Below are 16387 nucleotides of genomic sequence, written 5' to 3' on the forward strand. Positions count from 1 at the left end.
CAGGAAGGTTGAAAGGATCTGGTGGATTGGCATTTCTGAATCCTGTATAATAAGTTATTAAAATAGGAAAGAAAAGAGAGCAATAACAGATTAGATCGTGACAGATTGACAAAAAAAAAAAAAAAAAAAAAAGGAAAAATTGTAAAAAATGGTTACATGGCTGTCAGTGGGGGGGGGGGGGGAGGGAAATATATATATATATATATATAAATCATAGCTCCATGGTGAAGAATTTCCTTTTTTCTATAGTACCTATGAAAGACAATATATCAGGGAAGGACAGAAAGGTAAAATATAGCTAATAGACCATCCCATCACCCCTTTTATAAAACCGCAATAGTGATTTTTAGCACAGGCCGGTGTATTGAATGCTCTGACTGCTCCCAATACTTATCCCCCCCCCCCAACGTAGGCTCCATTTAAAGAAATAGTCCCTGAATGAGAGCAGCTGGTATTAAACACTAAAGGCTCCTTTTACTAAGCTGCACTAGTGGTTTTAGTGCACGCGTCTTAGACGCTAACGCCACCATTGAGTTGGCATTAGTTTTGACACTAGTTAGCGTGCACTAAAAACGCTAGTGCAGCTTTGTAAAAGGAACCCTACAACGTTCAAGTTTATTATGGTTTTGCTCTACTGCCCATTGGGTCCATCTGAGCAGTGTACAATTGTAATAATGCAAATGAGGGTAGGAAAGTGAATATTAGAGCAGTAAGGTAACAATAGAAGGGAAGTGGGGGTGGGGGGAATACAATACTTGATAGGAAAGAGTGTCAAGGAAAAAGGTTGGAGGGAAAAAAGGGTTCATGCACAGGCTGCAGCTACTGAGAAAAGTCAAAGCCGAAAGTCATAACATGGGATTAGAACCGAACATAAATAAGACGAAGATCGTGAACACGGAAAATGATGAAGACTTTGAGCTTGAAGGCGATTGAAATCCTTTACAACTTCTATTCTATCTCCTGGGCTCTTTTGTAAACAAAGAAGCAACTAGCAGGGAGGGAATACTCTGCAGAATAGCGCTTGGTCGCTCTTCAATGAAGGCGCTCGTCAAAGTATTCAAAGGCAAGGAGGTAACACACCAAACGAAGATCAGACTTGTCCAGCAACTCATTTTCTCAGTGGTCAGTTACAGAGGCAAAAGCTAGACACTACGGAAACAAGACAGAAAGAAGATTGACTCATTTGAGCTTTGGCGCTGGAGAAGGACTTTAGGACCGCCAGAAGAACTTACAAATTGATTCTGGAAGAGATCAAACTGGCTGTGACACTCAAAGGCCAAATGATGAAGTTACAAATGTCTTATTTTGGTCACACCATCAGAAGAGAGAGATCTCTGAAGGAGGACATCATGTTTAGGAAGATCAAAGGAACCAGGCAAAGAGGGCAACCTGCAATCAGATGGCTGAATACGTTGAAAACAACCATGGGGATCATGCTGGAGGACCTTTCTGGACTAGAACAAAACCGATTTTTATTTTTAGATCCAAAATTCATCAAGTCGCTAAGACTCAAACACAAGTCAATGGCGCCTATCGCCACCACACAGGCTATGTCATGATATTGCATTGGCTGCCCCACTTCTTTGCCGTCATCATTTGCCATAATAAATTCATTGGGTTCAGGTGCGTGATCTATTCACAGCCTGTCGCATGATCCATGACCTAGTCATTACTTGACAGATAGCTGAACTCAATGAATTTATTATGGCAACTGATGACGGCAAAGAAGAGGGGAAGCCAATGCAATATCATAACACGCTACCTCCAGAGGCCTACCAGAGAGCAGTGACTGCAAGAATGACCTAATCCAGACACGTTTCCTGGCCACATTTGAAGGAACTTTTTTAAAAGACTTAATGACCCACTTTCTGCCATTACTGTTATTGAATGCATTTTTAGCTGTGCTGGTTAATAATTACTCACCATGAGTGAAAGTCTAAACCACACTAAACCTTAGGTTGTATACCGCATCATCTCTACATTCGCAAAGCTCGACACGGTTAACAGGAGTTAGGGTAGAAAGGAACTCCAGAGGAGGGAAGGATGAAGAGGAAATTTAGAGGACTAGAATAATCAGAGAGGGAGGAAGAATAACCAGTCATTTTCAAAATTTAGTGTCACTAAAAGCAAAGTGGACTGAATTACACAGTAATAAAGTTGTTAAATTAAAAGGTCAATTAAGAACATAAGAATAGCCTTACTGGGTCAGAGCAATGGTCCATCAAGCCCGGTAGCCCATTCTCATTGGGGCAAATCCAGGTCCCTAGTACCTGGCTAAAACCCAAAGAGTAGCAACATTCCATGCTACCAATACAGGGCAAGCAGTGGCTTCCCCCATGCCTTTCTCAATAACAGACTATGGACTTTTTCTCCAGGAACTTGTCCAAACGCTATCCGCTCTTACCACATCCTCTGACAACGCATTCCAGAGCTTAACTATTCTCTGAGTGAAAAAAATTTCCTCCTATTGATTTTAAAAGTATTTCCCTGCAGTTTCATCGAGTGTCCCCTAGTCTTTGTAATTTTTGACGGAGTGAAAAATCGATCCACTTGTACCCGTTCTACTCCACTCAGGATTTTGTAGACTTCAATCATATCTCCCCTCAGCCATCTCTTTTCCAAGCTGAAGAGCCCTATCCTTATTAGTCTTTCCTCTTACGAGAGGAGTTCCATCGGAATTCCATCCCCTTTACTATCTTGGTCGCTCTTCTTTAAACCTTTCTTGAGATAAGGAGACCAGAATTGAATGCAATACTGCAGATGAGGTCACACCATGGAGCGATACAGGGGAATTATGACATTCTTAGTCTTGTTAATCATCCCTTTTTTAATAATTTCTAGCATCCTATTTGCTTTTAGGGCCACTGCCGCACATTGGGCAGAAGGTCTCATCGTATTGTCTACAATTATAGCCAGATCCTTTTCTTGGACAGGTGTACCCTAGCATCTGGTAACTGTGAATCAGGTTATTCTTCCCAATGGGCATCACTTTGTATATGTCCACATTTAAATTTCATCTGCCATTTGGATGCCCAGTCTTCCAATGTCCTAAAGTCCGCCTGTAATTTTTCACAATCCGCATGCGTTTCATCAACTTTGAACAGTGTAGTGTCAGCTGCAAATTTAATCACCTCACTCTCTTTCCAAGTTTTAGATCATTTATAAATAGGTTAAATAGCACCGGTCCCAGTACAGACACCTGCGGCACTCCACTGTTTACTCTCCTCTATTGAGAAAAATGACCATTCAACCCTACCCTCTGTTTTCTAGCCGATAACCAATTCCTAATCCACAACACTTCAATTTTCTTAGGAGCCTCTGATGAGGAATTCTATCAAAAGCTTTCTGAAAGGGGGGCGCTAGCGAGCCCGATGAGTTAGGAAGCTAACCGCGTGTGCTCCGACAGTTCCGACTCAATCGCCACTCAAATAGACATCATTGTCCTTGTTTGCGAAGTGCAAAATATATTTTTAGCGCGTCTGAATGTCTGCCGGTAAGCCACATAAGCGCAAAAGCGCTGAGCCTCCCTCGCCGATGAAACTAGATACCGGCACACAGGGCGACGCGACTTCGGCGGCCATCTTAGAAGAGCTAAAAACAATTAAAGAATTGATTCTGGAGACTAAACAAGATGTCGGGGATCTTAAAGCAGATCTTACTGCACTAAAAGAAGAACTCACCTCGGTGCAGTCCACCACGGCGATTTTGGAAAACCAGAACCGCTACCAATGAGGCCAACATAAAATCGCTACTAAAGCAGGCGAACCGCGCGACTGCGCTGGAGAGGGCACTTGAAGACGCGGACAACCGCGCGAGAAGATCCAGCTTTCGGCTTTTGGGCTTACCGGAAGGTCGGGAGGCATGCGACCTGGTTGAATTCCTAGCTGTACTGCTGCCCCAGATCCTAAAGATGAACGATGATACTAAATTGGATTTTGACGCTGCCTTTCGCCTGCCGCAGCCAAATGTTTTTCATAAGAAATATCCTAGGCCTGTGCTGATTACAATGTTAAGACATCAGCAAGTACTTAAAATTATGCAGCAGGCCAAATTGCATTCACCTATTACATTTGAAGGGAATAAAATCTTATTTGTTCCTGATTTGGCCAAAGAAACAGCCAAGAGAAGAAAACTTCTGCTTGCTTACAGACCTCAGCTTAAGAACCTGGGTGCCAAGTTTGGCATGCTGTACCCGGCACGCATGAGAGTTACCGTATTTGCCGGTGTATAAGACGACTTTTCAGTACCTTAAAATCCTCCCCAAAGTCGGGGGTCGTCTTATACGCCGGGTACTGTTTACATCACAGTTCTTCAACCGGTGCCGGTCCGCAGAAAATTCCTGCCGGTCCGCACAGGACCGGCGAGATGGACCCGTTAAATTTTCTGCCCCGATGGTGTTTGCAGATATCTTCTGTTCCTCCCAGCCTCGGGCGATCAAGACAGGCGGTCATTCCCTCTGTGAGTCTCGCCTATGCGGAAACAGGAAGTTGAAACAAAATAGGCGGGACTCAGAGAGGGAAGGTCCCGACGTTTGCAGCCTGTCTTGATCGCTGCCCCTGCTGAGTCGCCGAAGAGGGCTGCGGGGAAAGTGCAGGCAGAGAGAAGATGGTCAGCGTGCGCGGGGAGGTCAGCGTGTCGATTGGGGCCATCAGCAGCGTTTGTGCTGAGTCTGCCCACGTGCAGGATGCGGCGGGTAGGGGCCTCCGATTCGTCTTGGGCGGCTGGGCCTGCGGTGCAAAACTGTTTTTGCCGGCTTGGGGGGGGGGGGGGTCGCGAATCGGAAGAAGGGGTAGTCTTATACGGCGAGTATATAACAAACTCTATATTTTAACTGTAAAAGTTGGGGGGTCGTCTTATATGCCGGCAAATACGGTACCTTGAATAACTCTACTAAAGATTATCTCAATCCTGCAGATTTGGCTGATTTTATTGAATCTGTAAAACCCACTGCTATAGACAAAACTTAGCTGAACTGTCTTTGTATTGTGAGGTATTACTTGCACCTTCTATTTTATAAGTGCTGTTCAGCTTGCTGTATGACTGAATCACCCATTACTTTTGCTGCCTGTTATTTGCATTCTGTGATAATGATGCTTATAGTTTTCTCAACATTGAACTGTTGGAACCTGCTGTTTAGGCTTATCTCTCTTATCAGCTTTCTGACCCATAGGACTTTTTCCACTGTTTGATGCAGTTTAGTTTGATATTGGTGATTATTATTCGTACAGAGTCTGTTTATATTTTTTATTACAGGCGAAGTATCCTGCATTGCTGGTTTGCTGACTATCTGATTTTATTATCTTTATGTACAGAATCAATTTACATCTCTCTTGAAATGTATAAATGTCACTAACTTGTTTTTCACTAAATGTGAAAGGATTCAACAATCCAGTGAAAAGGCTTAAACTCTTACGCTACACTGAAAGATATAGCCCTGATATCATATTCTACCAAGAAACACACCTCACTGACAATGAAGCATTAAAGATTTCCCCACGATGGGCATATACTCCGTTATTTTCACCATCTACTGGGAGGAAGAATGGTGTTATTACTTTAATCAGAAAACGTGCGGACATCAAAATAATCTCTTCTTCACATGACTCAGATGGCAGATGGCTTCGTGTCACTTTGGAAGTAGGAGGTTATATCATACACACTTACAATATATATATGCACCAAATCAAGATTGTCCTCTATATTTTGAAGCTCTGGCTGACGACGTTAGTGGCAATGCTTCTCACCCAATCATAATAGGTGGTGACTTCAACCTGATTCTACATACAGAAAAAGATAGGAAATCTAAGTCTACTTTCCGGAAAACTAAAGCTTGGCACTGTTTACAAGACTTGATGTGTCAACTGAAATTAGTAGACCCATGGAGATTGCAACACCAAAACGATGAGGTATTCACCTTCTTTTCACCTCCTCATGCGTCCTACTCGAGAATAGACTTCTTTCTGCTCAGCTACTCCTTATTGCATAAAGTAGATTCTACTGACATTCAACCTTTATCCGTGTCAGACCACTCTTCCATTACACTGACTCTAAAAGACATCACTCCTCGGAAACCCCCAAGTCTATGGAGGTTCAATTCATCACTGCTACAAGATCCTGCTTTTAAGGAACATATTGACCAGCATATCAAGGATTATTTCACAAACAATAAAATAGAAGAGACTTCATGGCAGAACACGTGGGATGCATTTAAATCATATATTAGAGGAATAATAATTTCCTACGTGGCTAAGAAGAAAGCTGAACATAAATGTCAACTCAAAGCATTGGAAGTACAAATGTCGTCTTTGGAATCCTGCCTTATAGCTGATCCTACTAATATCAGTCTCCAAACTGACTTAAATAAATTGCGCTATGAATATAATCTTCAACTAAGCTCTGCTGCTGCAGCAGAGGTACTGATCCAGGCTTCCCATTACTATGATACTTCCAATAAGGCTGGTCATCAATTAGCACAATACCTGAAACTTAAACTAGAAAAAACAGCTATACCAACCATCAAAACGGATAACAACGAGCTTATAACATCGGATAAAGAACTCTGCCATAGGTTTAATTGTTTCTATCGTGATCTCTACACTTCAGAGAATCCTTCAGTCACATCCATAGATGAATATCTTAACAATATTGTTGGTCCCAAATTAACCGAACAAGATGATGAGTTATTGTCTGCTCCCCTGGAATTGGAAAATCTCAAAGATGCTTTGAACTCCATGGCTAAACACAAAGCTCCAGGACAGGATGGCTTTCCTGTGGAGTTCTACTTGGCTTTCTAGGACGCGATTTTACCATTTTTATTATCTTACTTGAATCATCTAATTAGTAAAGGTGAGGCAATGGGGTCATTCACCGAAGCTATGATTATTGTTTTACCAAAACCTGATAAAGATCCATTATTTGTGGCCAACTACAGACCTTTATCACTGATAAACATAGACGCCAAGATTTATGCAAAAATATTGGCATTTAGAATGCAGCTTGTTTTACCTAAGTTAATTCACACTGATCAGAATGGATTTATGAAAGGTCAGCTGGCCAGTGATAACTCTCGATTATTCTCTCACATCATATCACAAACCTCAACTTCGACTTCCTCCTATGTGACCATTGCATTGGATGCCGAAAAAGCATTTGATCGGGTGGAGTGGCCATTTCTATTCCGTGTCTTAACTTGGTTTGGTTTTAAAGATTCCTTTCTTCAAATGATAAAAGTTCTGTACTCTCACCCATCCACAAGGCTTCGTATCAACAACGTCCTGTCAGACGTATTTAAGCCGTCCAGGGGCACAAGACAGGGATGTCCCCTATCACCATTGTTGTTCAATCTGGCGTTGGAACCCCTGTTGATTGACATCCGCTCTACTGCTTCCATTCAGGGTTATCAACTATCTGAACTCAATTTCAAATTGACGGCGTATGCGGATGATGTGCAAATCTACACACTTCTAGATTCTATACCATCTGTTCTCAAGACAATTGCTACATATTCTACAGTCTCAGGATACAAACTCAATTTAACAAAATCAGAAGTTATGCCGCTCACTGGGTTCCCTTGCAGGGAAGATATCAGGAAGCTGGGCCTTAAGTATGCCCCCACTAAGTTGAAATACCTAGGGATTTATTTCAGAGCCTCTCTAGACGAAACTCAAGGTTATAACATATCATACATTATGGACATAATTACCAATACAACTTCCAGATGGTCACCACTAAAATTGTCCTGGTGGGGTCGCTTAGACTCCATCAAAATGGTTTTAGCTCCAAAAATTACTTATATACTATCTATGATTCCTTTTTTGTTTTCTTTAAATGTTTATAAGAAATTTGAATCTGCATTGGTTAAATTCTTATGGAATGCGAAAACACCTAGAATAGCACTGCGGAAATTAAAATGTACTAAAGAAAATGGGGGTGTCAATTTCCCCAGTCTATACGACTATCATGTAGCCTTCTTATGTAGACAAGGTTCTCAGTGGCTTAAAGATACAACTGACTTATACTCCCCCGCTTGGTTGAAATTGGAACGTGCCTTAGTACCTGAAGAAAACATCGCTTATTTACCATTTGCCCACAAGGAAAGCACAATTTGCAAAAACCCCATATTTTCCTCCACGATAGCTGCTCTTTTGGAATTAGATGCAATTGCTCCTGTACATTGGAATAACACTACCAGTTCTCCTCTATGGCGAAACCCTTGCTTACAAATTCAGGGCCGCTATATTGAATGGAAATCCTGGCGCAGGAAGGGCCTATGGTCCATTGGTCAAGTATTGCTCGCTTCTAAATGTATGGATTTCGAAACTCTATCTAGAATCTATAACTTGGAACCTTCACGCCATTACGAATGGCTTCAATTGATACATTGCCTGACTTCTTATCTCAAAAAGACTAGTTTATCGGATGACACTCCTACCTTACTATGTTGGACTGCCCTTATTGGTGCAGGAAAGGGCCAAGCATCGGCTTGGTATAAACTATTGCACAAACATAAATTCCAGCCTCCTGCAGCATTATATGACACTAGCTGATGCCCCGGCGTTGCACGGGTATTTAATTATAGCAATAACACTGTAAATGGATTCAAATAAAGATACTTTATAGTGGTGAATGAAAGTATTTTTTTACAGCTTAATAAAAAGTACAATATTCAAATTATAAAGGGAAATATTTGACAAAATGAATACAATACAACTAACACAAAACGTGATTATAAACAACAATTTTAGTTTTACCTCCTCGAGCAAGAACATATAAATTCTTGGGTGAGCCCACCCTTGAGCAAGCAAAATAGAGTTGTGGGCCGCGAGACCCCCAGAACATATCACCCCAGGTAGTGAGGGATCTGCATACCAAGTTTCGTTCAAATCGGTCAAGCCGTTTTTGCATGATCGCGGCACATACACACATACACACACACATACATACCTCCGATTTTATATATATAGATTTGGGCTCACGATGCTTCAGTCCCAGTGGAGCGGTATGATTGGAAAGAAATCTGGCTTACGTCTTTCAAGGCTCTGAAGTCCACTTCCATTTGGCACTCTGTATTATTTTTATACCATCGAGCATATTGGACACCGCTCAAGTTGTCTAAACTAGGGTCTTCTGTCTCAAACAAATGCTGGTCTTGTATGTCTGTTGTAGGTTCATTGGACCATATGATTTATAGTTGTACTCATCTGTCACCGTTTTGGTCCAATGTGTGGTCTACTATTAGTCAGATTTTGCATATAAATGAAGACTTATCTTTTGCAATTGTCATTTATGGCGCTAGTGCATTACAGAAACATCAATTGGATAAATATGAAATAAGGTTGTTTAAGTGTTTACTTCTTATTGCATTTAAAACTATTTTATCTCAATGGAAGGACTTTTCCTTGTTGCATTACAACGCTTGGTGGAATACGGTATGTCTGTTTTCCAAATATGTAACACCACTCCTCAAAGAGGCTCATTGGCTCCCTGTTAATTACAGAATCACTTATAAATTATGTTTAATTATCTTTAAAACTCTGATCAATAAGACCCCTGCATTTTTATATAGATTTCTTATTCCATGTTCTACAAAGAGAATTCTACGTTCTAGCGAACAAAATCTGCTATCTATCCCTTCATTGAAAATTATCAATACAAGGAGACAATTTATTTTTTCATGTACTGCACCGCAAACATGGAACGCCCTCCCTGTTTTTTTACGAGAGGAAAAAGAGCTTGGAAAATTTAAAACTGAACTTAAAACCTTTCTTTTTAAAGATGCTTTTACAACATAATTTTAGTTTCAGTATCATGTTTTCCTATATGAGCCCTGTGTTAACTATTTCCCTTTGTGTTTTCCCTCAATGTTTCTTCTTTACTTTATGAATTGTAGTTCATCCCTCCTTTCCCATGTTTATCAATGTTAAAATCTAGAGTGCTTACCCATTTTTTTAAGTAATTGTATGTACTGTATTGTTTGTTTTATTTTTTTATATTTAACAATTGTAAATTTTAAAGTGTACATCGCTTAGAATATTTGATTAAGCGATTGATCAAGTCACCTAAGAAACTTGAAACTTGAAACAAGACTAACTCTAGTCGCACCTATCATAAAGTGTGGTCGCCTGTCTTGGCATACTGCACATTAGAGAATGACACGGTGAAAAAATTGGTCCCCGTCACCGCCCCGTCCCCGTCTCACCATACCCGTCACCGCCCCGTCCCCGTATCACCATCCCCGTCACCGCCCCGTCCCCGTCTCACCATCCTCTTCACCGCCCCGTCACCGCCACTGCCATCCCATTCACCGCCCCGTCACCGTCACTGCTGCATACATAAAAGCCTCAAACGGGTACGATTTTATATACTTTTCTAATATCTCCCCTATGTATCTGCCATTGCCCTCCCCTGTGTCCATATACCATCCCCATGGCATGTCCCCTTTTTGTCTCTGTCCCTATGCCCCATGCACATAATTTCCCCTCTTTCTGTTACCTTCCTGTGTCCAGATTTCCCCTATCTTCCTCTTCCATACCAGTGTGTCTCTTCTTTTCAACCCCATCTAGCTTTTTTCCCTCTTTCTTCCCCCCCCCCCCTGCTTCTAGCATCTGGCTCACCTGCCTGTCCTTCCCTTTCTTTCCTGCTGTGGGTTTTTCTTTCCGTTTTCATCACCTTGGCCCAGAATCCTTTTCCCTTTCACTCCCTCCTTACAGTCTGAGCCGGGAACACGGGTGATCGCACGGTCCTTGCAGCCCCCACCCGCCTGCCCAATCGATCCTAGTGTTTAGCCAGCTCTCTCCCTTCTCCTCACCTTAATTTGCAGGCTTTCTTTTTCAGCGACCTGCACGCTTTCCCAAAGAGCCGCACACGCGCGGCTGCTCAGTGTTCAATCTTCTGCTCTGCTGCAACTTCCTGTTTCCGGTTGCGTCAGAGCAGAAGATCGAAACTGAGCAGCAGCGGGTGCGCGGCTCTCTGATAGCGTGCGGGTCGCCGAAAAAGAAAATCTACAAACTAAGGTGAGGAGAAGGGAGAGAGCTGGCTAAACACTAGAATCGATTGGGCAGGCGGGTGTGAGCTGCGGGGACCGCGCGATCCTTCATGCCTCACTGCGGGGACAAGACCCATTCACCGCCCCGCGGGCGGTGAATGGCCTTGTCCCCGTCGCCGCAGCGACTGCTAGTTTTCTTCCCCGTTTTCGGCGGTGACCCGCGGCTAAAATGCGGTGGCCGCGGGTAAACCGCCACCGTGTCATTCTCTACTGCACATCTACATAATTCTATCTCTGTAAGTAACTCAATGGGTTTTGGACTTTTTCTTGTTGTATGATATGAAGAAATATCAAGATACATTTATTGTCTCATGATATATTTAATCATTACTTATTTTACCTGTACGACTTCTTAATTTATTACTGATTGTTTTACTGCAATACATGACCTGTTGTTTTCTGTTCATGTTGTTCTGTTTATAAAATTCAATAAAAAGATTGAACACAAAAAAACAACAAAAAAAAAGCTTTCTGAAAATCTAGATACACTATATCAACCGGCTCACTTTTAATCCACATGTTTATTCACACCTTTAAAGAAGTTAAGCAAATTTGTGAGGTAAGATCTCCCTCTGCTGAACCCATGCTGACTCCATCTCATTAAATCATGTTTGTGTATGTGTTCCACAATTTTATTTTTTATAATCGTTTCTACCATTTTGCCCGGCACCGAAGTGAGGCTTACTGGTCTGTAATTTCCCAGATCTCCCCTGGAGACCTTTTTAAAAATCGGCGTAACATTGGCCACCCTCCAATCTTCAGGTACCACAAATGATTTTAGTGACAGGTTACAGATCACTAACAGCAGGTCAGCAATTTCATGTTTGAATTCTTTTAGTACCCTGGGATGTATACCATCTTGTCCTTGCGATGTATCACTTTTTAACTTGTCGATTTGACTCAGTACATCTTCCAGATTCACTGAGATTTCTTTCAGTTCCTCCGCATCATCACCCTTGAAAACCATTTCCAGTTCAGGTAGATCTCTTACATCTTCCTCCGTAAAGACTGAAGTAAAGAATTCATTCAATCTTTCCTTTATGGCCTTATCCTCCTTGAGCGCCCCTTTCGTTCCTTGATTATCCAACGGTCCCACAAATTCCCTCAGAGATTTTCTGCTTCTGATGTACCTAAAAAATTTGCTATGAGTTTTTGCCTTTTTTGCAAGTCTCTCTTCATATTCTTTCTTAGCTGTCTTTATCAATGCTTTGCATCTAACTTGCCAGTGCTTATTTTCTTCATTCGGATCCTCTTTTCATTCTTTAAAGGATGTTTTTTTGGCTCTAATAGACTCTTTCACTTCACCTTTTAAACACGCCGGCTCTCGTTTCCTCGTTCTACCTTTACTGATATGTGGAATACATCTGGTCTGGGCTTCCATGACGGTATTTTTAAATAACATCCACAAGTGGTTTAAAGTCCTAACCTTTGCAACTGATCCTTTAAGGTTCTTTCTAACCATTTTCCTCATTTTATCATAGTCGCCCTTACGAAAGTTAAACACCCCTACAGTAGATTTCTTTTGCGACGTTACTCCTGGTATCAGCTCAAATTTGATCACGTTATGATCACCGTTTCCCAGCGGACCCAACACAGTTAACTCCTGTACTACGTCTTGCATTCCACTAAGAACCAAATCTAAAATAGCATCCCCTCTTGTCGGTTCCCAGACCAGTTGCTCCAAGAAGCAGTCATTTATGACATCTAGGAATTTTACCTCCCTAGCACTCCCCGATGTAACATTTAACTAGTCAATGTCGGGGTATTGGTGTGTGGAAGAAAGAAGCGGCAGCGTTGTGCCGGAACGAAAAGACAGATAAGTTTTTCCTGCTTAGTTTCAACAGTGCTTGGTGTTAGTACACTGTAGCCTTTGCTTTTTGATTTTGATGCTGACTGATCCTGTGAATGAAACATTATATGGACATTGTGATAGAATTGCAGTAAACAAGGCTGTAGAGGGTTTTTTTTTAGTCCATGAAGCATGAACTGAGGCTATTTTTCTCCACATATTTATATGCTGTGTATAGCGTAGTGCAAAATACTGTGTTTCTCTTTCACCCTATATTGTACTACATAGTGGTCAGTGGAGTGATCATAATTTTTGCTTCTTCTTTGGTAATTGAAATCACCCATTATTAAAGTGTTGCCCATTTCTCCAGCTTTCCTAATCTCTGAAAACATTTCTTCATCTGTCTGCTCATTTTGTCCTGGGGGACGGTAGTATAATCCAACCTTTATATTCCTCCCCTTCACACATGGAATTTCTATACATGTGGTATTTACACTGCCATCTATGTCATGCATAATGTTTATTTTATTTGATTCAATTCTCTCTGTACTATATAGCATAACCCCCCCTCCAATTTGATCTCCTCTATCATTGTGATATAATTTGTACCCAGGTAACACAGTGTCCCATTGATTGTCCTTCTTCCACCAGGTCTCCGAGATGCCTATTATATCTACCTCATCATTCAGTGCTATATACTCTAACTCTCCTATTTTATTTTTTAGGCTTCTAGCATTTGCATACAGACACTTCAAATTGTAGTTGCATTCGCCGTAGTCGTGGTGCTTTTACTCAAAAAGTATAATATCAGAACATAACTTTTGAGTTGCACTACATTAGAGATTTCTATTCCGCCATTACCTTGCGGTTCAAGGCGGATTACAAAAGAGTTATAGAAGGAGGGTTGCAAAGTAAGATCACAGGTCATTTCCAAAGAGTAGATCGGGTAGTATCAGTGATTTAGGGAGAGGAAGGGGAGAAGGAAGGTACTCGTGGTATTAGATTTTCTCAGGGATTTCTTGAAGAGTATAGTTTATTTCTTTTCTGAACATCTTGTAGTCTGGGCTTGTTATCAATAGACTGGAACATAAGAACATAAGCAGTGCCTCTGCTGGGTCACACCAGACACCCAGCAGTCTGCTCACCTGGCGGCCCATCAGGTCCAGGACCTGTTTAGTAATGCTCTATCTATACCCTTGTTCCCCTTTTCCTTCAGGAAATTATCCAATCCCTTCTTGAACTCCAATACCGTACCCTGTCCTATCACACCCTCTGGAAGCGCATTCCAGGTGTCCACCACCCTATGGGTGAAGAAGAACTTCCTATCATTGGTTCTGAATCTGTCCCCTCTTAATTTTTCCGAACGCCCTCTTGTTCTTGGAGATTTGGTTATCTAGTTATGCTGCTTGAGTGGCTAGGAGGCCATCGTATAATATTTTCCGTTTAACTTCTTTGATTGGAGGGTATGTGAATGGGGTGTGATTTTTCTATGCCTGGTTGAGTTTGGATGAGGCGGTTGTTCAGGTAGGTTGGGCTGTCTCCATTTATAGTTTTAAAGAGTATACAGTAGAATTTAAATAATATTCTTTCCTGGATTGGAAACCAGTGTGAGTTGAGGTATGCCTCTGTAATGTGGTCGTGTTTCCTCAATGAGTAGACGAGTCTCAGAGCTGTATTTATGGGTTCATAGACAACAACGCGGAAGACAAAGGCGCGCGCCGACAACTGAGCGCAAGACGGAGGCGCGCGCCGAAGAAAATTACTGTTTTTAGGGGCTCCGACGGGGGGTTTTGTTGGGGAGCACCCCCAGTTTACTTAATACAAATCGCGCCGGTGTTGTGGGGGGCTTGGGGGGTTGTAACCCCCCACATTTTACTGTAAACTTAACTTTTTCCCTAAAAACAGGGAAAAAGTGAAGTTTTCAGTAAAATGTGGGGGGTTACAACCCCCCAAACCCTCCACAACGCCCCCACAACACAGCGCGATCTGTATTAAGTAAAGTGGGATGGAGGGTCCCCCCCTACGCCCCCCCGGTCGGAGTCCTAAAAACAGTAATTTTCTTCGGTGCGCGCCTCCGCACTGCACTCAATTGTCTGCTCGCGCCTTTGTCCCGGCGCGCTTTTGACCTGACACCATATTTATGTACTTTATGTGTTCTGCGTTGCATTTTTAATTCATTATTGCAATATTCACTTATTTTTACTTTCACATAAATACGTTGAGCAACAATATGAGACCATCCATATGTTTTCTATGCGTTCAATATTAAAATCATCTAGGTAGTTTTCAACTCCTGTTTTGCCATCAGATGAAATGGAAACTTTCATTTTCTTTGATTATCCAGAAGTCATGCTACCCTTTGGATGGATTTATTTCTCCAGTCTTACAATGCACTATATTGCATTTCAATTGTCAGTTTTGATTTATTGTTTCGGAAAACATTAAATCCTCCTTTGCATTTTTATTAGATCCATTAAAAACATTCTGGTTGTCTTTTTCCATCATGCAAATATCAAAAACATGTGTGTCCTCCCCCCCCCTTGTGTTTTGTTTAATGTCTGGGAGTGTCAAGTCATTTTCTAAGTTCTAACGTGGGCACCGAAGGCCTCGGTGAAACAAAGAGAGTAAAAATAATACAAAGATATTTTGTTACAGGAGGTGATTTTTATTTTTTTCAACCTAAAAAATTTAGCGCACGCTAGCCGAAAAACTACCGCCTGCTCAAGAGGAGGCGGTAGCGGCTGGCGCACGCGGCATTTTAGCACGCGCTATTCCACGCGTTAACGCACCTTCGTAAAAGGAGCCCTAAATCACAGTTACCGGATGCTAACGTTGTTTTGCGTTAGGACCAGCCTGATTGTTCTCAGTTGTCTTAGATCAGTGGACTCAAACTCAAACCCTTTGCAGGGCTACATTTTGGATTTGTATGTAGTTGGAGGGCCTCAGAAAAAAAACAAACAGTTAAGACCCGGATTCTGTATAGGATGCCCTGGAGGAGTGACCTATACAGAATCGGGCCTACACTAACCTCGATTCTGTAACCGACGTCCATGTTACAGACGCCGCTTACAGAATCGGGTTAGAGTAGATGCCGCCCACCCGACACCCCCGATCGCTGGCAGGAGGTTCCCCAACCCCTCCTGCTGGATCGCCGCCCACCCGACACCCCCAATCGCCGGCAGGAGGGTACCCAACCCATCCTGCCAGAGGACGCCTCTCCCCAGACCTCCCCTATGCTAATGCCCCCCACCCTGCTAACACTCCCTGATGACCCCCTAATCTCCCCCCAACTAACCTCTTAATTATTGGCCGGCTGGATGGGTCTTGTTGCCGTCCAGTCGGCAGGCCCGCCTCGTCAAAATGAGGCGAGCCCGCCCCTTCCCAACACATGCCCGCTAAGCCTAAGGTCTGATTGGTCTAAAAGGAGCCCTTAGACTTTTTTATTATTATTATGCCACTCCACCTGTCACAGCTTGTCACTTCTCTGTCTGCCCGTATCATTGACAATTCCCATCTACTCCCGCCTTAGGTAGCTAACATGTCATGTTTACCAT

The sequence above is a fragment of the Geotrypetes seraphini genome, chromosome 1, assembly GCF_902459505.1.
Source record: "Geotrypetes seraphini chromosome 1, aGeoSer1.1, whole genome shotgun sequence".
NCBI lineage: Eukaryota > Metazoa > Chordata > Amphibia > Gymnophiona > Dermophiidae > Geotrypetes > Geotrypetes seraphini.